Source organism: Malania oleifera, chromosome 1, assembly GCF_029873635.1.
Source record: "Malania oleifera isolate guangnan ecotype guangnan chromosome 1, ASM2987363v1, whole genome shotgun sequence".
NCBI classification, from domain to species: domain Eukaryota; kingdom Viridiplantae; phylum Streptophyta; class Magnoliopsida; order Santalales; family Ximeniaceae; genus Malania; species Malania oleifera.
In genome coordinates, this window is record NC_080417.1 from 65,715,320 (window position 1) to 65,733,944 (window position 18,625).

The 18,625-nt window shown below is 35.1% G+C and overlaps 1 non-coding gene across 1 annotated transcript; it reads left to right on the top strand.

The window, feature by feature from the left end:
• Window positions 1-4,703: 4,703 nt before the first annotated feature.
• Window positions 4,704-4,810, top strand: LOC131147290 (small nucleolar RNA R71). The gene has a single exon (XR_009134681.1). It is a non-coding gene; the product is annotated as a small nucleolar RNA R71 (small nucleolar RNA).
• Window positions 4,811-18,625: the final 13,815 nt, after the last annotated feature.

Here is an 18,625-nt window from a genome sequence, read left to right on the forward strand (position 1 = left end):
TCCGATTCTGAAAAGATAGTATTTTCGCGTGCTTCCAACTCTCCTTTGCTGGCTGTGTGTGTATCTTCGCAGCACCCCTAAAAGAAAACCACAAGAAAGCTCCCCAAAAAATAATTTTTCCAAGAAACTTTATATGGTTTGGCCTCCCTTATGTTTCTCCCCAAGAAAAATCCTTTTCTTTCTTTTTTTTCTATGGTGCGGCCTCTCTCCCCCCAGCCCAGCGCACGTTGTCCCCCTTCATCTCTTCTTGCACACGGCTCCCTCCACAAGGAAACCCTCCTTTGACTTTTCCTTTTTCAATCCTTTCCTTTTGCTTTTCTTTCCTTTCTTTTTTTTTTTTCTTTCCATTCTTTTGTCTTTCCATTCTATGTACCCAGTGCACACTGCCCTTATGAGATGACCCAGCTGCATGGCTGGGTCACACCTCATTTTTTGATTTTTTTGATTTTCTTTTTTTTTTCAAAGGTACATGAACTGCCCTCCTCTTTCAAACCCACTTTCGACCCTCTTACAGCTCATAACTCTCAAAGCTTAAAAAATAAAAGATGTAGAGCTATTTTTCATCTTTTCCTAGAATTTTGAATCATCTCGATCGGAACTCGTATGAGAAAGTTACACCAATATTACGAAGAATTGTCGAAATAATCCATAAAACGGCATATGCTAACTTCATGTCTGATTTCGATCTTGATGCATCCATTATTTCGTAAAATTCAAAACACGAAAATTGTATAACATTGTCTTATCTTTCTATGGCATCCTGAATCATCTGAATCGTAGGTTGGATGAGAGAGTTACGCCAAGATTACGAAGAATTGTCGTTGGTTTTTGGCTTCCGATAGTTGCCCTACAAGAAAAAAATACCAAAATTTCATAAATTACTTAATAAAACTCAAATATTATAAATAGAACATAATTTTAAAATATTGAGAGTAATTAGGCATTTAAATACAAAATAAGATTCTCAATGCATGAATTAAAGCACCTAATTACGCAATTTAAGCGCATAATCACACCCCCCAACTAAAGTTTTGCTAGTCCCTAGCAAATAACGTGAATGCAATTCAGGGTGGTGTTATACCAATTTCAACAAATGAATACACAGGCAACACAACCATACCCTTTCACATACAGGAATATCACCAAATTACACACAAACTCATTCATACCCAATTCACGCAACTCCGAAGTAAGTCATTCATGCAAATCTCATCATTATATAGCCATTAAGAACAGTAAACTCATGTAAAATTAACCAGTGAGCACAATTCAGAGTTAATGTAACCATATAAATTCAAGTATAAATAGGCGAAATCTTGAAACACGTGTAATGTGTGTGACTCGTTACACCCAGGATATCCGTGGACACCTAAAGAATTGTCGTTTTGACTCGGCCTAACTGGTATACTCTCAAAAACACTCAAAAAGGATGGGTTCACTCATCGTATGTGAGGAGGAGTGTCATGATCAAACATCCCACATACTGCAAGGAACAAACGCTAAATGTATGGAGTGGACTAGTCTGAAAAGGATTAAGCCTATTTAGGAGGTGTCGGGTCCTTCACCCTAGCATCTTCTCATCTACTCGCCATGTCCAACCGAGACCACCCTAGATCAACTTATTCACAAACTAGGCGTGAATCATTAGGCGGGTGAAGAGTCTTCATATGTGGATAACATGTGTCTTGTCCCTAACTTTTGTTGTAGTTGTGTGGAGCAGGTATTAATCTTTCACCTCTTCTAGGGTATTTCTATTTCTCTTTTTCTTTCTTCTGCTCATTTTTCAATTTCTTTCTTTTCATGGTCAATTAGGACAATTATAACACTTCTTTTATTGTTTTCATACCACCCATGTGCATTAAGCTCAAACAAGAGTCCATGAAATAAGTCTATTTCTAGGGGTGGTTCGGCCTTTACATCTTGAGTAGGCTATAAGACCTAAGTTTTTATCTCCCCACTAGATGTCACCTCTAGGCTAGCAATTCAAAAACCAAGACTAGTGTGCAAAGAGTATCCAAAAAAAAATAGGGAAAGTTGAGTTTCATGAACTCTGAGTTGACGTCAAAACTCAAAAGAGCGATAAATGGCTCAACAGTACCTCACAAGGTGTCAAAGTCTCCACGGGCGCTCTCTCAGTGTTCACAAGGAACCCTAAGTGCTACAAGTCACGTAAACGTGTATTTTTTTAGCCTCAAGAGATACCATGTAGATATAAGAGTTTATATAGCCAGATTAACACAATTGCACTACCAATCAACTTTCAATAAGTCCTAGTTTAGCCATATAAATAGAAACCACACATAAATGACCCAAGTATGTACTCTTAGGTTATATGCAAGTATATGAAGGGCATAAGTAGTGTCACGCATGGCCTAATTATCCATATTCACACTTTTTTTTTTCAATGTTATTCAAAAATGAGAAGGATTGAAGAAAAGAAAGAAACTTCCCTAACTTATTGGTGAATTCGTCGAGGAGTTTAATTTTCAGCTCTGTACTCATGCCAAATAAACCTGCATCGAAAATCTAAATTATTCAAAAGTGCATAGATAAATTAATAAATAATAAAGATAAAGGAAATAAACAAAATAAAAACTCTTTGGGATGCCTCCCATAAGCGCTTGTTTTAACGTCTCCAGCCAGACGTTTCAATCTTCATCAACCAGGATCACCAAGAGGAATAAATGCACAGTTCCTCTCCATTTGTTCTCCATAATAGTGCTTCAATCTCTAACCATTAACTTTGAATATATTCCCTGGGAAGAGTTTTAATCGTGAGTTGAAGAGTAGAACTTGTTGTCCTAGAGCAAACTCACACGTAAGAATCTGTTTTTCATGCCACTTCTTCATCTACTTTTTGTAGATTTTTGCATTTTCATATGCATCACCCAAGAATGCATAGTGAAGATGCTCAGGGAATTGTTTCAACTCTAGAGATATAGGTTTTTGCATCTTTCCTTTAGGGATTACAAAATCCGTCCTTGCTACCATAGGTTCTAGCCTCCCCACACGCTGCTGTGTTGTAATCTGCTGCAAGGATTGTTCTAGGTGATCAGCTTGTACATCTTTTTGAAAGACTTTTTCTACACCTTGCTGAATGACATCTACCCAAAAGCAAGTGCTTGGATCTTCTGGGAATCTCATGTCTTGGTAGATGTTGAACATAACCTCTTCCTTATCCACTCTCAATGTTAACTCACCCTTTTGAACATCAATTAAAGCCCTTCCAGTGGCCAAGAATGGTCGGCCAAGAATTAGCGGGACTTCTTGGTCTTCCTCCATATCTAACACCACAAAATCAGTAGGAAAAATAAATTTATCCACTTTTACCAATACATCTTCTATGATTCCACGTGGATACTTAATGGATCGGTCTGCTAGTTGCAACGAAATGGTTGTTTGTTTCATCTTTCCAAGTCCCAATTTCCTGCAAACAGAAAGTGGCATAAGATTAATACTAGCACCAAGATCACATAAAACTTTATCAAAAAATAAATTTCCAATAGTACAAGGCAAAGTAAAACTCCCTGGATCTTTTAATTTTTGAGGCAATTTCTTTTAAAGAATAGCACTACACTCGTCGATAAGCTTCACTGTTTCGAACTCCTCCAACCTTCTTTTCTTTGAAATGATCTCCTTCAGGAATTTGACATAGTTTGGCATTTGTTCCAAGGCATCTACAAAAGGAATATTTATGTGAATTTTCTTAAAAATATCCAAAAATTTAGAAAATTGCTTATCTAATTTTTGCTTTTGAAAGCGTTGAGGATAAGGAAGTGGAGTAGAGAGAATAGGAGGATTGTCAGGAAATGAAATTGTTGGAAGCATATCCGTCTCTCTTGGTGTATCATCCACAATCTCCTCTTCTTCCCCTTTATTCTTGCTTCGGCCATTCTTTTCAGGTGTAAGTGTGGACATGGTTTCCTTTGCTGGTGATTTCTCAATTTCTCTTCCACTCCTAACTGTGATGACATTGCATTGTTCCTTAGGATTCACTTCTGTGTTGCTAGGAAAAGTTCCTCTTTTGGTTGGGTATTTATAGTCGTGGCCAGTTGCCCAATTTGTATTTCAAGGTTCTTCATAGTGGCTCCCATATTGTTGCAATGAGTCTCAATGTTGTCTAGCCGTGCATCTGTCTTTTTAAACCTTGCTTTTGTCTCCTCAACAAAAGATATCATGGCATCCTCAAGTGACATGTTCTTCTCAACTTGATGACTCTCAAATCTTGCAGGAGGTTGCAGCACATTCCTTGTATTTCCATAAGACAAATTCTCATGATTTCGAAGCCCTGAATGGTAATATTGTGGCAAAGGATCACCACGATAATCGTAGTTCCGATTATTGATGTATTGAACCTGTTCTTGACTCGCTCCAATGCTCGGATCTGTCCTACTTATAGCTGCCACATATTCTGCACCTTGTGGTATCCTCTGGGTTGTCAAAGATGAAATCTGATGAGACAAAGAAGCAACTTGAGCTGAAAGTGCAGCAAACGGCTCCAATTCATGAATTCCAGCAACTTTCTTAACCATAGTTCTTTCAGTTGGCCATTGATAGTTATTTGAGGCCATTTCTTCCAAAAGAGCAATAGCACCCTCAGGTGTCTTTGACATCAAAGTTCCCCCCCAGATGCAGCATCAATTAAAGTCCGCGTTTGCCCATTTAACCCATCATAGAACATCTGAATTTGCAACCAATCTGGCAATCCATGTTGTGGGCAGTGTCGAATCAAATCTTTATACCTTTCCCATGCTTCATAGAGTGATTCAAAATCATGCTGCTTGAATTGACTAATCTCACTCCTGAGTTGAGCTGTTTTTGCAGGTGGAAAGAATTTAGCTAGAAATTTTTCTGCCATGTCCTGCCAACTAGTAATACTCCCAGGTTGTAGCGACTGTAGCCAACCTCTTGCTTTGTCCCTCAAAGAGAAAGAAAATAATCTCAGTCTAATGGTGTCTTCAGTAACACCATTGATCTTCACAATATCACAAATCTCCAAAAACATCGCGAGATGGATATTGGGATCATCAAGTGGCGATCCACTGAATTGGGCCTGCTGCACCATACTGATTAATGCGGGTTTGAGCTCAAAATTGTTGGCATTAATAGGCTGGCATCTGATACCCGAATAATTGTCATTCACAACTGGTTGCGCATAATCCTTCAAGGCGCGTGGCTGCGCATTATCTTGTCCGTTCTCCATGGCTAATACCCTCTTTTTCCGTAGTGCTCTAAGCGTTCTTTCAATCTTCGGATCAAAAGGAATAATGTCACGTGTTCTAGCCCTGCGCATCCAACATTAAAAAAAACACACCAGAAATACAAAAAAATAATAATAATAATAAAATAAAATAAAGAAAATAAATAAATAAAAATATAACAAGAGAATTCTAAATTAAAACCAAGATTACTTTGTATCGATATTGGCAAAAATAAGAAAAAATCAATCCCCGGCAACGGCACCAAAAACTTGACCGGTGCAAACTGCAAGTGCACAGTATCGTAGTTTTATAATATAATGATGTGTAGAGTATCATCCTCAGGGATTGATGTCTTAATTTTACCAAGTACTGAAATTTTACTAACCTTGATTTTATTTAGAAAAATTAATAATTTTAGACTGCAAAATTTAAACAAAGCTACTTTAAATAAACTATTCAGGAGAATTTAAAACTGGATACCGCGTGTCAAGTTGATGATGGTGAAAACTTCTAGGAAACCGATTTCACCTAGTTTCTCACTATGCTTTACTCATTTAGCTAATTAAACTTCGTTTTCTCTGTTTGTTAGTAAATCGCCAATTTTTTCCAAAAGTCTCTTTCGATAGTCAATCGGAACCTATTCTTGTTTATTATTTAACATAAGAGTATGCAAATTAATAACGCAAGAACGCAGTAAGACCCTCGATTTTTAATGCTACGTAGGTTCATACAAGTCTTTCGATCTCTATATTTACCTACGCTGAATTATCCAAGATCTATCCTATAATCCCCCCTTTTGGTAGCAAATCACAAGACTAAAATCATTTAATTAATGGCCAATTAATTAAAAGCATTAGGCACAAAATAACTCAAACAAACATTAATGAAAACTACTTCAAATTAGCATCAAAGAGCAAGCATAGTTTGAAACTGGCTACATCGTTCTCCTAGAATTCAAAAATTTAGTTCATTTCGAAAATTAAATCCAACATAACAAATTTCACCATATTTTCTTCACTTTGGAACGTACGGAAAAGATCAACACTCGCCGCACCGCCGTCGCGCGTCACGAACACCCCGAACACCGCCGTTGTTTGCCGCCTTCTGATTCTGAAAAGATAGTATTTTCACGTGCTTCCAACTCTCCTTTTCTAGCTGTGTGTGTATCTTCGCAGCACCCCTAAAAGAAAACCACAAGAAAGCTCCCCAAAAAATAATTTTTCCAAGAAACTTTATGTGGTTTGGCCTCCCTTATGTTTCTCCCCAAGAAAAATCATTTTCTTTCTTTTTTTTCTATGGTGCAGCCTCTCTCCCCCCAGCCCAGCGCACGTTGCCCCCCTTCATCTCTTCTTGCACACGGCTCCCTCCACAAGGAAACCCTCCTTTGACTTTTCCTTTTTCAATCCTTTCCTTTTGCTTTTCTTTCCTTTCTTTTTTTTTTTCTTTCCATTCTTTTGTCTTTCCATTTTATGTACCCAGCGCATACTGCCCTTATGAGATGACCCGGCTGCATGGCTGGGTCACATCTCATTTTTTGTTTTTTTTTTTTTTTTTTTTTTTTTTTTCAAAGGTACATGAACTGCCCTCCTCTTTCAAGCCCACTTTTGACCCTCTTACAACTCTTAACTCTCAAAGCTTAAAACACAAAAGATGTAGAACTCTTTTTCATATTTTCCTAGAATTTTGAATCATCTCAATCGGAACTCATATGAGAAAGTTACGCCAATATTACGAAGAATTATCGAAATAATCCATAAAACGGCATATGCTAACTTCACGTCTGATTTCAATCTTGATGCATCCATTATTTCGTAAAATACAAAACATAAAAATTGTAGAACATTTTCTTATCTTTCTATGACATCCTGAATCATCTGAATCGGAGGTTGGATAAGAGAGTTACGCCAAGATTACGAAGAATTGTCGTTGGTTTTTGGCTTCCAATAGTTGCCCTACAAAAAAAAATACCAAAATTTCATAAATTACTTAATAAAACTCAAATATTATAAATAGAACATAATTTTAAAATATTGAGAGTAATTAGGCATTTAAATACAAAATAGGATTCCCAATGCATGAATTAAAGCACCTAATTACGCAATTTAAGCGCATAATCATCGACCCCACACGGTTTTTTGCCCCCGCATGATTTTATGCTCCACGGGCCACATGGTTTTGACCTCCTTTTGGCACATGTTTGAGTCACAAATTGAATTGTAACAGTGCAAGACAACTAAGAATGAGTTGTGTGTCTATGAGTTGGAATTCCTTATTTTTTAGTAAGTATTAATTGTGTTAGGTTATCTTTAATGTGAGAGTTATTGAGAGTGTTTAATGATTTCTATCCTATGCTTGTGTGAGAGTTGTGAGAGTATTTAATGCTTTATCCCCCATGCTAGTTGTTATATCCTTTCTCATTATAAGACTCTAACTAGTATATAATTGAATATTGAAGAAAACTCCATTATTGAGGCTTGAAGCTTTGTCCAATCTTGTGATTGCATAGTGTGAGGCTACATCGTTCTCAGCAAAGATCAAGTGGTGAGAGACCACGCTATCCAACATCACCATCACCCCCTCCTCCCTCTATCACCCACAAGGCCTCTGTTGGCCTTACAAGGCTTAAAATCTTGTTATCTTGTTTTAATGCTAACAAACAAGTGAAATTTAATGTATTTGTGTGAGTAATGATATTTCAGGGTTCATATATGTGAAAGTAAGGTCAAAGTGCCCACAAGGATCAAATATTATGGAAGCAAGGTCAAAGTGCTCACAAGGATCAAATGAAGCTTAAATGAGCCAAGACATGAATTACTTGTTGAAGAACATGAGGACATGAATAAGTTGTTGAAAGCCAAGGCATATTAAAGTCAAAAGATCCAAAGGAAGGCAAAGTAAGAAAGCTTAAAGAATATGGAAGCTTGAAGAAAAAATGGATTCAATCCAAGGACAAAGCATGAAGACTCAAGAACTTAGAATGTTAATATTTAGAAGTCTCATGTAAGTGTTTTAATGTTTAAAATATCGTTTGAAATATTTTGAAGCTCTTAGGTTAATTTATTAGACCTAGATACTTTTTAAAATACCTGAATAATATTTTTATAAGGTCAAAAATTATTTTAAAAATGTTAGAATCATTTTTGGAATAAAGAGCACTAAAAAGAGTTTTTCCCAAATGCTGTCCGTTTTTATACATCCGCATTGAGGTGAATTTTTATCTATCCAACACTCATTATTTTAAATAGTAGTAAACATGAAAGTTGTATGATTTTCTCTTATATTTCTTTTGACACCAATAACACATAATTTATAGTTATACAGAAAAAGTTATGACCAAAACGCTGAAATGGGGTCACTGTTGTCAAACATTTAAATACTGTTCAACGGGCAAATTTTTAAAATTCTAATGTTTTAAATTATAGCCGTTTGAACCTTAAATATTCTAATAAATAGGGAAATTCTTTAAGGAAACTTTTTCAAGTTTGAAAGCCTATAAATACATGGTTTTGCAAAACAAAACAAAAAAACCCAAGAATTGAAAAATCTGTTTTGAGGAGCTGAAAGTACTCTTGTTCTTCCTAAGTTCTCTTGCTCACTCATTGAAAAATTCTTTTGCTGAGAATTCTGAAGTGCTGATCCTTCTTCCTTTGAATTCCTATTGCTAATCCTCTTCTAAGAAGGATATTGGTGAATTCTACACTTGAGCTTCATTCTATTTCTTATTGATATTTTACATTTAAGTATATAGTGCTGAAATCGTACTAACTTGCTCTTTGAGAGAGTATACTTGTACGCAGATTTTATCTTATGTTTCTTGTAGTTCATTGACGTTCCAAGGTGTTTGGATCGTTGGTTAAGCAAGGGGATATTGCTTAGAGAGACGAACTCTAACCTATGTAAGGAGTGATCGAACGAGGGAATATCGTTTGGAGAAGGGAGGCTCTAGCCTTAACCAAGGAATGTTGTAATCGGTTTTGTTCCACCTGTCAACGGAATAGGTTTAGTGAATCCTTTGGTGATTTGCCAAAGGCGAGGACGTAGGCTGGATATAAGCTGAACCTCGTAAAAATCTCCGTCTCACTCTCTCTTTCCCTATTTTTATTTTCAGTACATATTTAAAATTGCGTGGATGATTTAAATTGAAAATCAAATATACTACGCATATTTGGAAATCAAGTAAACTTAAAAATTAATTTTGATTTGGGTTGCAGAAACCGAAAGGGAGTACGTTGGTGAAACCATATCTTGCGGAAACCATATGGGAGTACGTTTCTTGGTTAAACACTCAAAGATAAATTAACTAAAAGTTTATTTGAGTTTTGAATATTTGGAAAGAGTGATTGAATGTTGTATTGAACATCATATTAAGAAAATCCATATATACAGGGCTTGATTAAAATTTATATCTAGGGCTGACTACAAAAGCTTTATTGTGTTTGTGAAAGGATTGTTAAATATTAAATTACATTCTTCACAAGGTTTTCAAATTCATAATCACAGGGCTTATATAAACAAACAAACAATCTCAAGATCTTATATTACCAAAGTGCTAAATACCTTATATCTTGGTTTGGTTGTTTGATGTTTAACTTGTACTTGGCAAATAAATTGATTGTTTGGTTTGAAGATTGTGTTTAATTGATTGGTTGTTTAATTGTGTTATTGATTGGATAAAAGAACTGAGTTCTTGTGTGATTGGTGAAATTAAACAAACAAGTTAAAGAATTGGTTAAGTGTTTAAAGAAGTTAAGGATTCTTAAAAGAAGTCAAAAGAAATTTTTAAAAGCCAATTCACCCCCCCCCCCCTCTTGGGAAGCTATTCCTAATTTCAGCCTCCCCTCTAAATACCCAAACGACCTCTCCCTCTAAACACTCACATGACCTCCTCTCTCTACACATGTTTCAAAGCTTGATTGAAGGACTTCCAGTGTGGTCTAAGCTTGTATTAAACAACATCAAATTATCTAACGATTCTCTTGGATAAACTCATTACTTTTCTTGAATCGTTGCTTGATTGTGTGAGCCATTGTTTGAAGCCTAGAATCCCATATTAGAGGAGCCCACTTGAATCCTTAGTTTTCAACATTGTCACTTGCCAATATCAATCGTAAGAATTTTAAGTTGTTAAATTAGAACTTTCATTCTTGAATTTGCAAAATAACATCTATCTGCATAAAAACTTGATTCCTTGATAAAGGAACACTTGGGACTTAATTTTTGGATAAAATCATGCACTTTTTTAAAATTCTTACAACATATGAATCGTCACATAATTTATGATGTTTGAATTTGATTGATTGAATTCTTGAATCAAATTGTTCACGTGTATGTGCTTACTTGAGGGTTGACTGTAGGACTAGGCCAACCATACCTATCCAACATCAAAACACCCATTCTATGAACGGTTGCCGCTGAGTATATGTATGTGTGTGGGTTTGTTTGCACCTCAAACGAAAGGACAAGAAATAAGGAAGAAAGAATCCCTTTTTTTGGTCCTTTGATGAAAGAACATCATCCAAAAGTCCCAAACAATAGGGTAAGAAGCCCTAGTATACTCTTGTTTGAAAAGGGTTGGCCCAAAAAAACTCTAAAGTTTGAGAAAAAATAAAAATGGGGAAAATTGAATTGGATAAAAAAAAAAAAAAACATTGATTGATTGCAGTCAATGAGTTCAACGATGATTGGATTTCAATAATCGAATTACTTGAAAAGTGAAGTTAATGGTGTAATCCCAAGAGGGGGATGAATTGGGTATTTTAAAAATTATTATGCGGAATCTCAGTTTACTTTAAATATTTTAAAATATGTCAATCACAATCTCACACAAATATCAAACACAATCTACTAATCAGTGACAATACTATACCAATAGACAATCCTATGTATATATATATATATATATATATATATATATATATATATATATATATATATGAAATTGAAAAAAAGATTCTAAATATTAGCTTTCAGCAAGTCCAACAATCACTCCTGAATTCAATCAACAATCAAGTATGTATTTAAGACAAAAATTCAATAATGCAAACTCGGCACCTTAACTCCTTATGCTTGAATGTACAACCAGTCACGATAGCTTTACCTTAGCTAACAAAAACTAAATCTAAGATTCAGAACTTGTCTGAATTTTAACTGAAAACTTTAAAACATACAAACCATTAACAACTCAATGGATTTATTCAAAGTACTTCAAAACCAAACTCAGCGTTCAATAGAAATTCCCAATTAATTCAAAAACATACACAGTAGTTTATGATTGCAGAATTTAAAGAGATAGGGAAGAAGAATGAACACCAAATTTGTTACAAGGTTTAGTTTATCGCCTACGTCCTTGCCTCAAGCAACTTGCTGTGAGAATTTCCTTTATCCACTCCGTTCAATAGGTGGAGTATGCCTCTCTCTATTGAAAGGTGGAGACCCCTCTCTAAAGAGAACACCCTCTCGCTAGGCAACGACTTTAACCCCGAGCTGTCTAATTGCAAAAAACAGCAATATAAATTCATTTGTACAAGAAAAACACTCTCACAATAGAGCATAATTTGTACATGATTAAGCACTATGTACTCAAAACATCAATATGCAATAGAAGCTCACAAAGATTGCAAAGGGATTTTGATTGTAGTATAAGAAAGTAGGAGAATTGAAATTAGAATACGTTAGGGCTTTTAGAAAAAACTCATAGCAGCTTTTAAGAGATTGGAACAAGAGTATAACAATAATTTCAATGTGTATGTGTGAGTATTGGTTGCCCTAATTGCGTAAAAATCATCTTTATATAAAGTAGGAAAAATTCTTACGATTTTCCCCAAGTCTTGAAACCAAATCTTACGATTTTGGAAAGAAATTAGCTTTGTTAGAAAGTTTAAAACATACACTTCAGTCACCTGAACCATGTGGTCAATTGCCTAAACTATTTTAAAATAATGCTCCAGAACAGGCAGTAGCAGTTCGCAGTCGCCTAACCCTGTTCTATTTTCTTGCTTACACTAGTAGTAGCATATCAGTAGCATGAATGGTAAACTTGAGTCACCTAAACACTATACTACTTAGTGTTTTTCATATTTTGATTCCAAAACTTGTTTAAATTAACTTTGAAAAGTATTTTGGACCTCATAAAAATATTTTCCAGATTCTAAATTAGGGCTCTACGTCCAAAGTTAAATCCTAAGAGCTTTAGTCACAATATTGAAGTTTGGAAGTACTTACATGAGACTCTAGAAAAATAAATACACTTAAATCCTAGGTCTTCATGTCATATAGCTTTAACATTGTTCAAACTTAATCAACACTTTAATATGCTCATATTCTTCATGACTTGTAGCTTTAAGTCAGACTTCATGTAATCTTTGTCAAGTATAACTATTGTACTTTGTGAAACACATAATTCCTAAAATTCAACTTGAAAGCACAATTAATAACCTTAATTTGCTATCATCAAAACGAGATTAAGCCTTGTTAGGCCAACAATCTCCCTTTTTTTATGATGACAAATGAGGAGCAAAATGAGATAACCTTGATAAGGCTCCCCCTCACAATAAGCATAAAACAAAAATATAAACAATATACAAATACGTGTTCAAGCTTTAATCGTGATTTTGTGTTTCTCTTTTTAGAAAAAAAAAAAAAAATTTGTCCTCAACAAGTTATTATATGAATAACAACACTTACAAAGCTTGTGCCAGAATTTCAATATGACATATATCAAGCTTCAGAAAATGTAACATATACTAAGTTTCATCAAACATAACATATATCACTACAACATGTATTACTCCCCCTAAATGTAATAATTCTTTAAGCAACATTCAATGAATTTTTCAGCATAAGAACATTAAGTACATTCATAAGAGATTTCAATACATTCATAAGATATATCTACATTCAGCATAAATATCAACATCCATCATGAACTTAATTTGAATATTCAGCATATATATCAACATTCAGCATAAACTCAATATTCAACTTATATACATGGAAACTCATACCTTTCTCTTTCTTCTCAATATTCATTTTTCATAATTTTCTCATTCTTCTCAATATTCATTTTACTATAACTTCTCCCCCATTTGAGATCAACAAAAAAGGAATAAGCAGAAAATTTAACATGCAAATCGTCATTGGACCATTTATCAACATTCAGTTCACAAACACTAAATCCAATAATTAGCATGCAATTCTCAAATCAAATATCCAACAAGATGTCCATCAAGATATCCATTAATCAACATGCAAAAAAATACTCAATATGATCCATGTCCAGCATGCATTTCTCAATATTTAGAATATCATAAGTAGGAGAAAGTAGCAATAAAGATAAGAAAATTACAAGAAGTTTAAAAAAAAAATTTAAATATCAAGTATCATAATATTACGACCCGAATTGTTTTTAGTTAGTGAATTTAAAACAAGTGTAAGGACCCGAACCCGAGTGGGTTCCTACACATAAATTTTTTAGCTAATGCAAATAAATCTAAATTATTTTTATTACCAGAGCACTAGTTAATTTTATTACAAATATATGTCTCAACTATTAAAATGCAAAATTCTAAAATTCTAAAATACACAAACATATTCTAAATTATATTATGCTAAATTTTTATTCTACTCTTGTAAGAACCCAGAAAATATAAAAGAGTTCTGCAGATTTCGTCGACGAAGCCAAATTTCGTCAACGAAGGCAGTAGAATTTTCGTCAACGAAATTCAGATGTTCGTTGACGAAGAGAAGCCGAGAGGTCTGGAAAAATGGAAATATCAAACTTCGTCGACGAGGCTGCTGACATCCGCGACGAAAAACTCGACTTTTCGTCGACGAAGGAACTTTACGTTGACAAAAACTGGGCGGGTCAAAGGGGAATAAAAGGAAAAATTTGTTTTCTTCTTCATTAAGATTCCTTACTCTCTCTCTCTCTCTCTCTCTCTCTCTCTCTCTCTCTCTCTCTCTCTCTCTCTCTCTCTCTCTCTCTCTCTAGATTTCCTCGCTGGTCGTCGATAGGATCGAAAATCCGAGGTTACCACGAGGATCGTGGAAGGATTCTCTACAACTTCTGCAGATCGGAATCTCATTTCGGAGATTTTCGGGTTTCGGCGTAAAATTGAGGTAATGCTCAATTTTCATTTCTGATCTGGTAGTTTTGTAGAAGAATGTCTTGTGAATATATTCTGTATTGGGATTTGTAAGTTTTGGAACTCGGTTTGCTGCTTAGGAGCCTTGGAGTTCAGGTTTTGCTTACGAGGTTGAGGTAAGGGGAAATTGTGTTATGTTAATTATTTTTGAAATCGGACTCGGTGGAACTATGGTTCACGGTCCTGTGTGTGTTTTGATTACTCATTTGGGGGGATCTAACGGGGAAAATATGGGTTTTTCATTATTACAGTTTTGGGAAAAAGGGGGCGATGGGCTCCATCCTTGGTTTTGATGAAAACCTATGTATATATGTGATTTATACTGCTTGAATGGGATGGTCGTGCCTTGACTTTGTATAAACTGTATTTGTTTGGAAAATCATGATTTAGATTACCAAATGGGTGTGGTTTGATTAGTTATATGAGCATGCATGTGTGTGTGATATGTTGAAATGCTAGTAGGAACACGGTTCCGAAACTATTCCAAGTACTGAGAGTCTCCGGCTCTATATCCGAGGGCATATGAAATCGCTGGCCATAGATTGGCAAGAGTGTCCAGCTCTATATCCGAGGGCGTGAGCCTTTCCGGTAGATTAGGCCGCAGGGTGTGGATCCACCATTTGAGCGCCGATACGATGCCATGGGAGTCGAGGACTAGTCATGTGCCGGTTAGCGCCGTGCTTCGCTGGTTGGCTGTGAGCCAACGCCGGAATGCAGATCTAGCTTCATGCCAAAGAGTGTGACGACACTAGGCCGATCATGTGTGTGTATATGATGGAACGGAGCGGTTGTGATCGCTTATTGTTGTGACTGGTGTATTGAGAGAGCTGAGCTGATGAGATCGCTAGTTCTGGTTACCGGGTTACTAATCATATGTTGTGTGTGCTAGTAGGCACTATGTGAATTGGTACTGGATTGCATTTAACTGCGTGTATGTTTTGTCATGATAACACTCAAATGCCACACATTGATATAACCTGTGTTCTTCCTTACTAAGAGGTGTCTCAATCCTACTCTACGTACATTTTTACAGGTCCTTCGAGTAACCGGAACTAGCGTCCTGGTGTGGGGAGCGTAGAGGCCGGTGTACTATGTTAGCGCTTAGGCAAGTGCTAGGACTGTAGATATGTTGGGTGGCCATTTTGGGTTGTTTTTGGGCACCCGATTGTACGTTTTGTTAGAGCTATGTACTGCTATTGTATAAACTCTGGTATGGTACTGCATATATGATATATTGATGATTTTCTACTGCATATATGTTTGTGTTTGGATGCTGTTTAGGGTGCTTGGGAACCCCACGGGGTCGGACCCTCATCCATTGTACTGTATCGTCTTTGCACCGTGTATGATACAGGGATAGGATAGGTTACATTCTCACCTCCAGGTCCCACTTCGGGGTTTGGGGTGTGACAACTCTACTTTTTCTACTCCCGCCCATGCACTTGCTACTCCAGATTTATGGTACGCTTCAAAATGATCTGAAATGTAAAATAATGATTAGGGGTGAGACAACGCAGTAAGTAAATAAGATTATTATTAGTGTGTGGCCAAGATGAGCTTTCAGAATTTCGTCAAATAATATTTAATATTATAACTTCAAAAATACTTTTAAAAAAAATGTAAATTTAAAAATTTCTGCATAAAAACTTGCCATCAACTACAATAGTGAAATTTTATAATCACATACTATAATTGTTAAATTAAACTTTTAACTTTAAAAATTGTAATTATAATTTTTAATTATATATATATATATATATATATATATATATATATATATATATATATATATATATCCTTATACGTTGCTTTTAGATCATCATTTAGGCACAAGAATGGCCATGTTCATATAAACTTATACTTTACTTTCACATCATCAATAACTCTATACACGTAATTAGATATGTATATATACTGTAAAAATCACTTTTAGGCCTATTAATCGTAAGTCATGTTTACCCCCATGACTGGATTGTACGGTCTGAAGACTGGACTTAGCTAGCTGGCCGGTCAAACTAAATCATCATACATCATCATTAAGTGAGATTTTCCCTATTAAACCCTAGTCCGACCCAGGTGTGCACTCAAAAGAAATCCACTACCATATAAAACCACTCTGCAAACAGTGTGGGTGCATTTTGATCCGTTTAAACTTTAAGTTGCGGTACCGAGCATTCGTAATTTTTTATATCGTCTATGCTATAAGGGGTTTTGAAAACATCTTATTATAGAATTTATAAAATTACAATAATATCATGAAAATCTCATTTTTACTCATATTTTCGCAACGTGAAAATCAACTCATGTCTTTTTTACTCATATTTTCGTAAATTATGTAACGTAAAAATAAGCTCATGTCACACAATTTTTGTGTTAAAAATACTTTCTTGAATAAAAATTAATGTTGTAAAATACCCGAGGGGTTTAGAACATTTCTTGACTACAAAATAAACGCAAGTATATTAAAGATAAAACTGGTTTAATTAAACATGCGTAAAAATAAATTTGAGAGAATTTTATGAAAATAATTGCATAATCAAAATTTGCTTACAAATAAACTCATGTATGAATTTTAATAAAAGTCTAACATAATCAAATTTACTTAACTCTTACTTAACCTTGTGCTACAATCACAACAAATATCTTTAGAAAATAATATCAGAAAGAGTGGGTGAGTGAGAATTTTAATTATAGCAAAAATTTTCCCTCCACCACTAATTCTTTCACTCACTAATCCTTCTCTTCCTTTGGAAATTTTTTTGTGAAAAATGAATGTTGAGAGCGTCCTATTTATAGGAAAATTTTGGGGAAGAAAATTGAATTTATAAAAGTGTGGGGAGAATGGTGAAATTATAATTTTTTAAAATTAAGGAATGTGCATGGATGAGTTAGGTATGTGTTAGGTATGAGATGGAGATAGAGGTCATGTGGGAGAAATGAGAGTGTTTGCCAACACTCTCATTTAATTAATTTTTTTTAAAAATTATTATTATTATCATCATTGTTATTATTTTTAAGCTATGTTTTAGTTTTTTTTTTTTTTTTGAAAAAGAATTAAGTTCAAATTTCGAAAACTCATGTGACCCACATAGTCTTGTGGGCCCCACACAACTTCGAGACCCAAGTGGGTCCTACGTAACTCCAATAATCCTTTCACAGTTTTATGAGCCCTACATAGCTTTGGAACTCATATGGACCCCGCACGACTTCAGAACTCATGTGGGCCCCACACAATCTTGTGGGCTCCACATAAGATACCTATATTATTATTATAATTTTATCATATATTTTTACAAATTATATCTGTCAAAATACTATTTTATGTATATGTACTTATTTACGTGTACAACCAGTGTTTATCTTGTTTATCCTATGAAATTCCATTTTGACTAGGCCGACCTCCAGGGAGCGACTGAACCGCAATGGTCTCTGAGCACTCACTAAGACAAGGTCTTTCTTAAGCATCAAACATGGAATCAAGGATCATACTGAAAAGCACTTCTGTATTGATATTAACTTAATAACCATTTTTATTATTTTATTATTATTATTATGCTTTAATCGTATATATATTTTTGGGTCATCACATTCTCCCCTCCTTATAAAAATTTCGTCCTCAAAATTTTCTAATTTAAAATGAGTACTGTATAATTGGTTGCGCTATTTGAAAGAGTAAATTGATAAAAGATTAGCTAAGTCTTAGAATAGATCGAGGGTCAATTTGGTGAAATATTTTATTTTGCGAACTGTAGTGTGAATCGTCGGTCTAATAGGAGTTGAAATGGAAAACAAATTCAGAAGATGTGGAAAAGGATAATTTTATATATATATTATGCATATCCTATAAATTAAATAAATATATATAAAAAAAAATGAAACAAAATCTGGCCTTTAGAACCTTAACTCAACATCAACATCTATCAAAGTGCTAATAGTGTCACTGCTAACTTTCTGGGTTCTTTCTTAACGGAGTTGACATCTTATAATGTCGTCGGCTTAGGTCGGAAAAAGGGAGAGAACACTCGTTTGTTCGGCAAGGGAGGAAGAGATGCCCTCTTCCTCTTGTGGCCTTTGGTGGGGAAGCTCATAACGAGCCATCAGTGGCCCGTACATGAGTCTCAACGCGAATTGGATCTCTTGGCAATGGTGGAGTAGGCCAGTATTATCCAAAACCCTTAGTGTGGTGACTGCGATACTGCCATTGTAAGGGGTATAACTCATTGGTGTGATGTTAGTTGTAAGTTTCGTAGACGGAATATTATCGATAGGGATGAGGGTACA